Below are 11735 nucleotides of genomic sequence, written 5' to 3'. Positions count from 1 at the left end.
CGAGTAGACACCCGCTATAGATGGCTAGAAGACGGAATGGCACTTCTACTTCCGGTTAAAAGACGGAATGGCACTACTACTTCCGGTTAAAAGACGGAATGGCACTTCTACTTCCGGTTAAAAGACGGAATGGCACGTCAATAGCACTTGTACTTCCGGGAAAGACGGAATGGCACTTCTACTTCCGGTTAAAAGACGGAATGGTGCTTTAACTTCCGGTTAAAAGAAGGAATGACACTTCTAATTCCGGTCACTAAAATATTGAGGTTACAACTTTTGTACCAGTGCGACTAATATATGGTCGAAACTAACATTTAGAGGGTGTAGTTTAATTATGGGAGAAACTAAAAAAAATAGTAGGATACAACTTATATACCGGTGCGACCAATACATAGGAAAACTCCAATTTAAAGGTTGTGGCTTATAGTCCGGTGCGACTAACATGTGAGAACAGCTACAATTTGGAGGGTACGACTTGTATACTGGTGTGACTGGTATATGCAAAAACTTACAATGGAGGGTGTGACTTATATGCCGGTGCGACTAATATATGGGAAAAAAGTTAAAATTAGAAGGGTGCGACTTATAGTCCGGTGCGACTAATATATGATATCAACTAAAATTTGGAGGGTGCGACTTATGTACCGGTGCGCCTAATGTATGGGGGGAACTGAAATACAAGGGTGGGACTTATATGCGTGTGCGACTAATGTATGGGAAAAGCAAAACATTAGAAGGTGTGTCTAATATATCGGTACAGCTAATATATGGGAAAAACTAACATTTGGAGGGTGCGCCTTATAGTCCGGTGCGACTAATGTGTGAGAAAAACTCAACTTTGGAGGGTGCGACTTATATGCCGGTGTGACTAATATATAGGGTAAAAACAAAAATTTTGAAGGTGCGTCTTTTAGTCTGGTACGACTAATATCCGGATGAAACTACAATGTAGAGGGTGCGCCTTATATTCCGGTGCATATAATGTATGGGGAAACTAAAAATGGTAGGGTGCCACTTATATGTCGGTGCGGCTAATGTATGGGAAAAACTAAAATTTAGAGGGTGCGCCTTATATGCTGGTGCGGCTAATATGTGGGGAAAACAAACAATTAGAGGTTGTGTCTTATATGCTAGTGTGACTATTGTATGGGAAAAACAAAAAAATAGAGTGTGTGTCTTATATACCGGTGCAACTAATATATGGGAAAAACTAACATTTGGCGGGTGCGCCTTATAATATGGTTCAGCTAGTGTATGGAAAAGAACAAAACTTTGGAGGGTGCGACTTATATACCGATGCGCCTTGTATATGGGGGGGACAAAAATTTAGATGTGCGGCTTATATGCCGGTGCGGCTAATTTGTGGGGTAAAAAAGAAAAAAATGAGGGTGCGTCTTTTAGTCTGATATGACTAATGTGTGTGTGTGAAACTACAATTTAGAGGGTGCGCCTTATATGCCGGTGCGACTAATGTATGGGAAAACTAAAAATGTAAGGGTGCGACTTATATGCCGGTGCGGCAGGTATATGGGAGGAAACAAAACATTTGGAGGGTGCGACTTATATGCTGGTGCAGCTAATGTATTTATGTAAAACATTTAGAGATTGTGACTAGTAGAGGAGAAAAACACAAATTTAGAGGGTGCGACTTATGGTCCGGTGCGACTAATGTTTGGGAAAAAATAAATGTTGAAACTAAAATTCAGAGGGCTATAGTCCAGTGTGACTAATATATGGAAAAAACTAAAATGTTGAAGGTGCGACTTATGTATGGGAGAGAAAACATTTGGAGAGTGCGCCTTATATACTGGTGCAACTAAGGTATGGGAGAGAGGAAAATTGGATGGTGCGACTTATAGTCTGGTGCGACTAATGTATGGGGGGAAAAAAATTATAGGGTGCAACTTATATGCCGGTGCGACTAATATATATGGGAAAAACTAACATTTGGGTGGAGCGACTTATACACGGGTGCAACTAATATATGGGAAAACTAACATTTGGAGTGTGCGCCTTATAGTCCTGTGCGACTACGGTATATGAAAACTAAACTTTGGAGGGTGCGGCTTATATACCGGTGCGACTAATATATGGGGAAAACTAACATTTGGAGGGTGCGACTTATATACGGGTGCGACTAATATATGGGAAAAACTAACATTTGGACGGTGCGACTTATAGTCCGGTGCGACTAATGTACGGGAAAAAATAAAAATTATAGGGTGTGTCTTATATACCGGTGCGACTACTGTATGGGAAAACTAAACTTTGGAGGGTGCAACTTATATACCGGTGCACCTTGTATATGTGGGGGGGAACTAAAACATTTTTGAGGGTGCAGGCTACAGTCCAGTGCGACTAATATATGGAAAAAACTAAAATGTTGAAGGTGCGACTTATGTATGGGAGAGAAAAATTGAAGGGTGCGACTTATAGTCCGGTGCGAGTAATGTGTGGGGAAAATACCATTTGGAGGGTGCGCTTTATAGTACGGTGCGACTACTGTATAGGAAAACTAAACTTTGGAAGGTGCAACTTATATACCGGTGCACCTTGTATATCGGGGGGAAACTAAAATTTGGAGGGTGCGACTTATAGTCCAGTGCGACTAATGTATGGGGGGGGGTGGAATATAGGATGTGTTTGATTTACCGGTGCGACTAATATATGGGAACAACTAACATTTGGAGGGTGCGACTTATAGTCCGGTGCGACTAATGCATGGGAAAAAATAAAAATTATAGGGTGTGTCTTATATACCGGTGCGACTACTGTATGGGAAAAAAATAAAAATTATAGGGTGTGTCTTATATACCGGTGCGACTACTGTATGGGAAAACTAAACTTTGGAGGGTGCAACTTATATACCGGTGCACCTTGTATATGGGGGGGAAACAACAATTTAGTGGGTGCGGGCTACAGTCCAGTGCGACTAATATATAGAAAAAACTAAAATGTTGAAGGTGCGACTTATGTATGGGAGATAAAACATTTGGAGGGTGCGCCTTATATACTGGTGCAACTAATGTATGGGAGAGGGAAAAATTGGAGGGTGCGACTTATAGTCTGGTGGGACTAATGTATGGGAAAAATAACATTTGGAGGGTGCGCTTAATAGTCCGGTGCGACTGATATATGGGAAAAACTATTATTTGGAGGGTGCGACTTATATTCGGTTACGGCAAATGTATGGGAAAAAATAAAAATTATAGGATGTGTCTTATATACCGGTGCGACTAATATATGGGAAAAACTAACATTTGGATGGTGCGACTTATAGTTCGGTGCGACTGATGTATGGGAAAAAATAAAAACTATAGGGTGTGCCTTATATACCGGTGCGACTACTGTATGGGAAAACTAAAATGTTGAAGGTGCAACTTAGATACCCGTGCACCTTGTATATGGGGGGGGGCGGGGGAACTAAAATTTAGTGGGTGCGGGCTACAGTCCAGTGCGACTAATATATGGAAAAAACTAAAATGTTGAAGGTGCGACTTATGTATGGGGGAGAAAACATTTGGCGGGTGCGCCTTATATACTGGTGCAGCTAATATATGGGAGAGAGAAAAATTGGAGGGTGCGACTTATAGTCTGGTGCAACTAAAGTATGGTAAAACTAAACTTTGGATGGTGCGACTTATATACTGGTGCGACTAATATATAGGGCAAACTAAAATTTGGAGGGTGTGTTTTATAGTCCGGTGCGACTACTGTATGGGAAAACTAAACTTTGGACGGTGCGACTTATATACCGGTGCACCTTCTATATGGGGGGAAACTAAGATTTACAGGGTGCGGGTTATAGTCCAGTGAGACTAATACATGGAAAAAACTAAAATGTTGAAGGTGCGACTTATGTATGGGAGAGACAGCATTTGGAGGGTGCGCCTTATATACTGGTGGAACTAATGTATGGGAGAGCGAAACATTGGATGGTGCGACTTATAGACTGGTGTGACTAATGTATGGGAACAAATAAATATTATAGGGTGTGTCTCATATGCCGGTGCAACCAATATATGGGAAAAACTAACATTTGGAGGGTACGACTTATAGTCCGGTGCGACTGATATATGGGAAAAAATAAAAATTATAGGGTGTGTCTTATATACCGGTGCGACTACTGTATGGGATAACCAAACTTTGGAGGGTGCAACTTATATACCGGTGCACCTCGTAAATGGGGGGAAACTAAAATTTAGTGGGTGCAGGCTACAGTCCAGTGCGACTAATATATGGAAAAAATTAAAATGTTGAAGTTGCGACTTATGAATAGGAGAGAAAAATTGGAGGGTGCGACTTATAGTCCGGTGGGACTAATGTAGGGGAGAAATAACATTTGGAGGGTGCGCTTTATAGTCCGGTGCGACTACCGTATGGGAAAACTAAACTTTGGAGGATGCAACTTAAATACCGGTGCACCTTGTATACAGGGGGGAAACTAAAATTTAGAGGGTGCGTGCTACAGTCCAGTGCGACTAGTATATGGAAGAAACTAAAATGTTGAAGGTGCGACTAATGTATGGGAGAGAAAACATTTGGAGGGTGCGCCTTATATACTGGTGCAACTAATGTATGGGAGAGAGAAAAATTGGAGGGTGCGACTTATAGTCTGGTGCGACTAATGTATGGGAAAAATAACATTTGGAGGGTGCGCTTAATAGTCCGGTGCGACTGATGTATGGGAAAGCTAAACTTTGGATGGTGCGCCCTATATACTGGTGCAACTAATATATAGGAAAATTAAAAATTTCGGGGGTGCGCTTTATAGTCCGGTTCGATTACTGTATGGGAAAACTAAACTTTGGAGGGTGCGACTTATATACCGGTGCACCTTCTATAAGTATGTTTTTAAATCTCTCTTAAAAACATACTTTTATTCCTTGGCTTTTATCACTAAGTGATATCCATCCTGCAATGGCGCCCCATTATACACCTGCTGTGAACCTGTTTTTATGTTGTTGTTTTTTTTTTTTTAATCATGTTCTGTTTGTGTTGTGTTGTCTGCTTGGGCCTCCTATTATCTTTTAACCTGCCCATTGTACAGCACTTTGGCTACCCCTGTGGTAAATGTTAAATGTGCTTTATAAATAAAGTTGATTTGATTTGATTTGACTTGATATGGGGGGAAATTAAAATGTAGAGGGTGCGGGTTTTAGTCCAGTGTGACTAATACATGGAAAAAACTAAAATGTTGAAGGTGCAACTTATGTATGAGAGCGAAAACATTTGGAGGGTGCGCCTTATATACTGGTGCGACTAATGTATGGAAGAGAAAATATTTGGGGGGTGCGTCTTATATACTGGTGCGACTAATGTATGGGAGAGAACATATTTGGAGGGTGCGTTTTATATACTGGTGCGACTAATGTATGGGAGAGAAAATATTTGGGGGGTGCGTCTTATATACTGGTGCAACTAATATGTGGGAGAGAAAAGAATTTAGAAGGTGCACCTTATATGCTGGAGCACTCTCTAGTCCGGAAAATACTGTACTTGCCTGTAGCTTGACCCCCCCACACCCTGCTCCCACGCACACACACACACACACTGAGTGGTGTCAGTGGGAGACCATATTGCTGGCACAGTAGCAGGCATAGGTCAAATGTCAAAGGTCTAGGTCCAGTCAGCAAGAACAAATCTCTCAATGGACCTGACCTCTGACCTCTGCTCACATGTGTGCTGTGCTTACAGGACACTGCATCCCTCTATGTGTGTGTGTGTGTGTGTGTGTGTGTGTGTGTGTGTGTGTGTGTGTGTGTGTGTGTGTGTGTTTGTGTGTGTGTGTGTGTGTGTGGGTGTGTGTGTGTGTGTGTGTGTGTGTGTGTGTGTGTGTGTGTGTGTGTGTGTGTGTGTGTGTGTGTGTGTGTGTGTGTGACCCTGTGCCCTACATCCTGACAGGGAGAGCCAGTGGGCCAAGTGGGGAGCAGTGGACTCTGAGGTGCCAATCACAGATTGAGACTGACAGGCAAGTTGGCCAGCATTGTTCACACACACACACACACACACACACACACACACACACACACACACACACACACACACACACACACACACACACACACACACACACACACACACACACACACACACACACACACACACAAAGTGCAAAGCGGGATATTGCCAAGGCTAAAAGTGCACGTGCACCAAGAAAAGGGCTCCCACAGTGAACGACTCAGTGTGAGGAATGGGTTCTCTACTTAAAAGAGCCGCTGGAAAGAGGAAGGTCACGTCTCCAGGGAGGCATGCCAGGTCCCGAGTCAACACCACTCGGCAATGTTGGCCCAACAACAGGCTGCTTCACGACCCTCCTGCTTTTCAACGTGACATCAACAACTATATTCACGGCGGTGAAGTGACACGCCGCTGCAACAATGACCGACTTGAAGAGAATATGAGTCATTTTCTCCGTCTTTTAGCTCGGCCTTCACTTGACAGATGGACTCCAGGAGGTGACGTCGCCTTTCTTTTCTTTGCAGCATCCTTTGTTTACTGTGGCAGGCGGCGTTTTTCTTGCAGAGAAATTTTGACTTTTTAAAGCAGGAGTGGATGAGACAAATTACATAGAGTGAAGGAGAGCTGCTTAAACCTTCATTTACTCAATGAAAGCTGAATAAAGTGAAAGAAAGCAAACGTTTACTAACGATATCATAGACCATGGTGGCATTTAATATTGCCAAAAACAGCTTTTAAAATTACTTAAAGGGGAATTGAACTTTTTTAAATTGTCTATCATTCACAATCTTTATGCCAGAAGATAACACCTATGTCTTTTGTTTCTGTATGCATTCTAAATCACCATAAACACTAGCAAGAGTCAGCTAACAATGGAGTTAATGGGAGTACTCTATTCCACCTGCAAAGCACTCTGAAAAAAGTCCAGAAGCCTTCATCAAAATTGTGCATACACACTGTAAGTATACATGTAGTATCCAGTAACATTCAATATGTAATATATATATATATATATATATATATATATATATATATATAATATGGATATTATTTTAAGCGTATTAATTTCACAGACATATCACAACGTTCACTTTCCCTCCCAAGAAGACTACTAATCATGGCAGACTTGTGAGACAACAAAAACTACTTGGGGACAAATAATGTTCCAGAAACTTCTATTTTTGAGCCTGAGTATAAGGAGGCTGATCTACAAGTTTTAGAAGCTGTGTGCTAAACAAATGCAGCTTAAGTCAAACACTAAGCATCATGTAGCAGTATTGCTAAGTGCTAAACAAGATGGACAAACAGAATAAAACAACTACTTACTGTACAATGTCTGCTATCACTGGGATTGGGTTTACAGGTGCATCTTAAGATTTGTTTATACCAGCAGTTATATTTAGAAGGTGAAACTATAGGATCATAACATGCAAGTCAGGACTTATTTTGATATGATTTTGATAAATAAATAAATGATAAATGGATTGTACTTGTACAGCGCTTTTCTACCTTCAAGGTACTCAAAGCGCTTTGACACTGCTTCCACATTTACCCATTCACACACACATTCACACACTGATGGAGGGAGCTGCCATGCAAGGCGCTAACCAGCACCCATCAGGAGCAAGGGTGAAGTGCCTTGCTCAGGACACAACGGACGTGACGAGGTTGGTACTAGGTGGGGATTGAACCAGGGACCCTCGGGTTGCGCACGGCCACTTTCCCACTGCGCCACGCCGTTTTGATGTTCATAGCTTGCACTTTATGACATGCCATGACAGACGGTGCGTCGTGGGAGACGTTGTGGTGATTTTAGCCATGCAGACCAATGAAATAGGTAAAAGATGCTATTGTTATGCTAAAATCATGCTAAATGCAAAGTAAAAGCTAAAATACTGCTTTCGGTTCAATTTGTCGTCACACAGATAAACACGCAGTTTTGTATTTTGGATAAACATCAATTGGATTTTTGTTCCTTTGGAAGAATAAAAATCCATAGTAGGAAAACAGCACACAATAATGGCAATATTTGAATGAAAATCAAGCCTTTTTTGTATGTTTTAAAATTTGCCATATATAATAAAAATGGAAAAATGTGCCCGAATTTTGTGTTTTGATTTGCGTTTCAGAATTGGAAGTAGAATGAATGGAATATACACCGACCTGATCAAGTCTTGACATACCTCAATTTGCACGTAATGACTTCAAATCACATTAAAGTTTCACTTTTGAAGTTGAGTTGCTGACATGAACGGACTTGACACAAAATTCTCGTTATTTTAGTTTCAACTTTATATATGCGTGTTCTCAGTTTGCTTAATTATTCATTTAACAGATTGACCTTTTATATTGCTTATATACTTTTTAGGAAAGTGAAAAAAGTGACTTATTTTGTCTTGTGAGGGTTGGTATCTAAGGAAAGGACTGAGAGGGTGTTGGGTCCAGTCGGACAGTTCCATGGTCTAATTAGTGATGGGGCCAATCAGCAGCTCAGTGCTGACACAGCATCTGTACACACTCGCCTCACAGGAACCTCAACAACGTCTTCTAATCTGAAGAAGCCCCTGCTTTTGTATCTCAATTAGTGGCACACACACACACACACACACACACACACACACACACACACACACACTTCTCCTGATATTTATATAGCATCGCTGGGCTACAGAGCACTTCCTTCATGACATGGAGTCCTGATGAAAAAGACTTCCCACAGTAAATATGACACATTTCAATGAAAATGACTGTAAAACTTTGATTGCTAGCTTGCTTCTCTGGACTGAAGCAAGTTATGTTGCTAAATGCTAACATGACAAAATTGTCATTATATAAAGATATACCTACATATATACATGTTTATATACATACAAACCCCGTTTCCATATGAGTTTGGAAATTGTGTTAGATGTAAATATAAACAGAATACAATGATTGGCTAATCATTTTCAACCCATTTTCAGTTGAATATGCTCCAAAGACAAGATATTTGATGTTCAAACTGATAAACCTTTTTTGTTGTTGCAAATAATCATTAACTTTAGAGTTTGATGCCAGCAACACAATACAAAGAAGTTGGGAAAGGTGGCAATAAATACTGATGAAGTTGATAAATGCTCATCAAACACTTATACGGAACATCTCACAGGTGTGCAGACTAATTGGGAACAGGTGGGTGCCATGATTGGGTATAAAAACAGCTTGCATGAAATGCTAAGTAATTCCCAAACAAGGATGGGGCGAAACTTACCATTTTGTAAGCAAATTGTCGAACAGTTTTAGAACATTTCTCAACGAGCTATTGCAAGGTATTTAGGGATTTTACCATTTAAATTATGTAAAATCATCAAAAGCGATGATATTATGGACCTTTGATCCCTCAGGCGGTACTGCATCAAAAACTAACATCAGTGTGTAAAGGATATCACCACATGGGCTCAGGAATACTTCCTAAAACCACTGTCAGTAATTAAAGTAGTCGCTACATCTGTAAGTGCAAGTTAAAACTCTACTCTGCAAAGCAAAGCCCAATTATCAACAACACCCACAAACGCCGCTGGCTTCGCTGGGCCAGAGCTCATCTAAGATGGACTGATGTAAAGGGGAAAAGTGTTCTGTGGTCTGACAAGTCCACATTTCAAATTATATTTGAAAACTGTTGACGTGGTGTCCTCCGGAACAAAGAGGAAAATAACCGTCCGGATTGTTATAGGTGCAAAGTTCAAAAGCCAGCATCTGTGATGGTATGGGGGTGTATTAGTGCCCAAGGCATGGGTAACTTAGACATTTGTGAAGGCACCATTAATGCCGTATGGTCATTACAGCTTTTGGAGCAACATATGTTGTCATTCAAGCAACGTTATCATGGACGCCCTGGTTTATTTCAGCACGACAAGTGTTACAACAGCGTGGCTTCCTAAAAAAAGATTGCAGGTACTTTCCTGGCCCACCAGCAGTCCAGACCTGTCTCCCATCGAAAATGTGTGGCGCATTGTGAAGCGTAAAATACGACAGCGGAGACCCCGGACTGTAGAACGACTGAAGCTCTACATAAAACAAGAATGGGAAAGAATTCGACTTTCAAAGCTTCAACAATTAGTTTCCTCAGCTCCCAAACGTTTATTGAGTGTTGTTAAAAGAAAAGGTGATGTAACACAGTGGTGAACATGTCCTTTCCCAACTACTTTGGCACGAGTTGCAGCCATGAAATTCTAAGTTAATTATTTGCAAAAAAAATAAAGTTTATGAGTTTGAACATCAAATATCTTGTCTTTGTAGTACATTCAATTGAATATGGGTTGAAAACGATTTGCAAATCATTGTATTCCGTTTATATTTACATCTAACACAACTTCCTAACTCATATGGAAACGGGGTTTGGATATATATATATATATATATATATATATATATATATATATATATATATATATATATATATATACATATATATATTAGGGGTGGGCAAATTAATGCATTAATTATGAGTTAACTCATCAATCTATTAACGCCGACAATTGTTTTATCGCACATTTGCGTATGTTGTTTACATCCTTTTATAATGTAACGCCTTTTCTTAACAAGATGGCGTCGCCCGGCGTCGAGGGGCTCTTGGTAAAGATGCAACATTTGGCAAAAATACCGGACAATTCTGCAAATTTCATGGCTGGCTTACAGCGTGTTCACTCCGGGATCACTTACGACCGCCAGACAATTCTGGATGTGGATAGATCGGGCCGTTTTGGACTGAATGACGCGTGCTTGCTAGACCGGCTGGCTAGCATGGGAATACTTTGCCGGCTACATCCAGCGGCCTGTGAAGCAGCGGAGTATATGTGTTGTCTGTCTATTTATGAATAATGCAGACGAGGAGTGTTGGCTGAGTTCTTAACGTTTGCTTTCAGAGCGTGCATATCACAACATACAAGATGCCGTCATAGCGACACAACCTACACCGGGTTACCGCGCATGCTCGTCACTCCTGTTGCATGCTGGGTAGGGTAGTTCTTTTATTCCCTGGCTCATAACATCAAACAATCGGAAAATTCCCATCATATCAATTCCTAGATATGGTCATAATTATTTTAAGTGCACTACGCAGAATAAACACAACATTATTAATATTGCTACTACGGATAATTTGATCAAAAATTCCCTAAAACAGCCCACTACCTATAATATAGGTTTTTAAACATAAGATCCCTGATAAAAAAAAAATTTTCTGCTGTTACCTCAGAAATTGCCTGTTCAGATGTTATGATTGTGGCTCAGAGATTTGTACGTAGATTATATTTATTTTCCATAACAAACAGGATAACTTAAATACCCTGGCAGTGGAAATAAGCTTAAATGTTTGTATTTAAATTTTTTGAGTTGATTTTCATAAAATATGCTATTTAACTGCTACTGTTTAACAAGGACTCATTTAAATTGTGTTTGCACAACAAATGTTTTGGCGCTTTTGTTCATGTGGGGGAATATTCCAATAAAGGTGCACTACACACTACTTTTGAATTCATTATTGGGCTTTGCGTATAAAATGCAGTTAATCGCGATTAATCAGAGAAATTGTGCGATTAACTTTGATTAAAATTTTTAATCGTTCCCCAGCCCTAATATATATATATATATATATATATATATATATATATATATATATATATATATATATATATATATATATATATATATACATTCATGATGATTCATGTTGGTTTTCATGGCAATCCCTGCTTTACTATACCAACGTTCCGGTTGGCGAACCACTTTGAAGA

At 40.2% G+C, this 11735-nt stretch overlaps 1 protein-coding gene across 12 annotated transcripts in view; it reads right to left on the bottom strand.

Moving 5' to 3' along the window:
- Window positions 1-11735, bottom strand: part of LOC133555900 (receptor-type tyrosine-protein phosphatase delta-like) — a 453427-nt gene that overhangs the window by 371336 nt on the left and 70356 nt on the right. The window lies entirely within an intron of this gene.

Source organism: Nerophis ophidion, linkage group LG01, assembly GCF_033978795.1.
Source record: "Nerophis ophidion isolate RoL-2023_Sa linkage group LG01, RoL_Noph_v1.0, whole genome shotgun sequence".
Taxonomy (NCBI): domain Eukaryota; kingdom Metazoa; phylum Chordata; class Actinopteri; order Syngnathiformes; family Syngnathidae; genus Nerophis; species Nerophis ophidion.
The sequence above is the reverse complement of the archived record's forward strand: the minus strand, read 5'-3'. Positions and strand labels throughout refer to the sequence as shown.